Source organism: Theobroma umbraticum, unplaced genomic scaffold (assembly GCF_002168275.2).
Source record: "Theobroma umbraticum cultivar Fairchild unplaced genomic scaffold, ASM216827v3 scaffold_55.0, whole genome shotgun sequence".
NCBI lineage: Eukaryota > Viridiplantae > Streptophyta > Magnoliopsida > Malvales > Malvaceae > Theobroma > Theobroma umbraticum.
Window position 1 is genome coordinate 3,343,999 of NW_018397270.1, and position 1,607 is coordinate 3,345,605.

The 1,607-nt window shown below is 33.7% G+C and overlaps 1 long non-coding RNA gene across 1 annotated transcript; it reads right to left on the reverse strand.

The window, feature by feature from the left end:
• Nucleotides 1–6: 6 nt before the first annotated feature.
• Nucleotides 7–1,406, reverse strand: LOC110426462 (uncharacterized). Its single transcript, XR_016351897.1, has 3 exons — nt 1,271–1,406; nt 784–824; nt 7–216 (listed from the first exon to the last, which is right to left on the reverse strand). It is a non-coding gene; the product is annotated as an uncharacterized LOC110426462 (long non-coding RNA).
• Between the last annotated feature and the right edge of the window lie 201 nt (nt 1,407–1,607).

Sequence of the window (1,607 nt, forward strand, 5' to 3'; positions counted from 1 at the left end):
TAATTTCTCATCATTTATCAGAAATTGAGTTCTCATTGGGATTGAGGCAAAGATTTTGTTGTTTGCTCATTCAGCCCGGCCTATGGTCAATTTGCATGATTAACAAGCATTGGGAGTGGCAGCCCACTTAGACAAGTAATAACATTCCCTATTCTAGTGTCTTTCCAGACTAGTTTGTTTGCTCCTATTGCTGGCACAAGCCTCTGCGACTTGCAACTAAAACCAAAATTAGATATCATATTAATTTCCAGGCATATTACAATACACCAATCATTCAATATATTTGAAACCAATCTTGAAATGATTCTGCAAGAAATTTTAATAAGTCACTAAAACCAATATGATTTGTAGACATAAAAATTTAAAAGAATTAACAGATCCATTCTGCTCAAGTATAAGCCTCTGCAACTTTAGAATTAACATCAAATTAAAATCAAAGTTATATATCTTTCGTTCAACAGAAGTGACCGAGTATATATTAATACCTGAAAACCTTTCTTGAAATGGTCCTGCAGGGAATGTTTTACCAACAATCTGAAACAAACATGTTTCATAGACAATAGTAATGCCAAACATCTATTCATTACCATGAGGAGGTGTTTTCTTTAATTATGCTTTTTTCCCTTTCAATGGCTGAATCTCTGTGATGAAAATATACATAAGCGTAAAGCATTTGAACCTCCTTGAAACACACAACCAATAGGAAGTTATCTAAGAGAACTAAAATATGTAAAGCACACACTGTTCTATAAACTTCTACCTTCAAGATTAACAGTGTCTTACCGTCAACATTGTCTCACAAATCATGCAACCTCCCAAAGTGCCTGCAAATAGCAACATATCACTTTTCACCTTTCCAATATCAAAATGAAGGTCCTGATTTATGTCATTTTCATGCAATAAACATAAAACAAATCAATAGGACAGATAGGAACTACTTAAACTTCCAAATGGATAATAGAACATTTAAAAAGACTCATGAAATTATCGAATACAAAAATGCTTAAGCATTGTGATTCACACTCTTCATTAACGAAAACTGAATATGCAACTTGAGAAGTACTTTAGATTAGATCGTAGAAACCTCCTTTACTTTGAAAACATAATATGAGAAAGAAGAAATGATTCTACAAACTTTAGTAGAAACAGATAAGCGTATATGAAATGCATCAACTACATATGGGAAACACCCATAGGTAGCTTCTTAAATATTACAAAAAAGTTTACGAAGAAAACATCAATTTGGTTTCTACAGAAGGTCCCAGATTACCTGATTTAACATGCTTGAGGAAGTCAGTAGCTACCTTATCATTCATGCTTGCACCACTGATGTGACTGGAGGAAAGATTCCCCTTTTAAAGAAGGAACTGCTGTTTGAACAACTTCAAACCACCACTGAATTTTTGAGGGCTTCAGAATATAAAGTTTACTTCACCCTGTCAGACAAGCTCCACAACATCAGGTTTTCGTTTTGCAACAAGATTTCTTGGCAATAACTAAAACTTTTTAGCTTTTTGTGTATAAGAACATTACCATTTTCAAACTATGTTTCCCTTTGGGGAATTGTTGTTCCCTTGACACAATCACTGCTATTGTTGCCAATACAT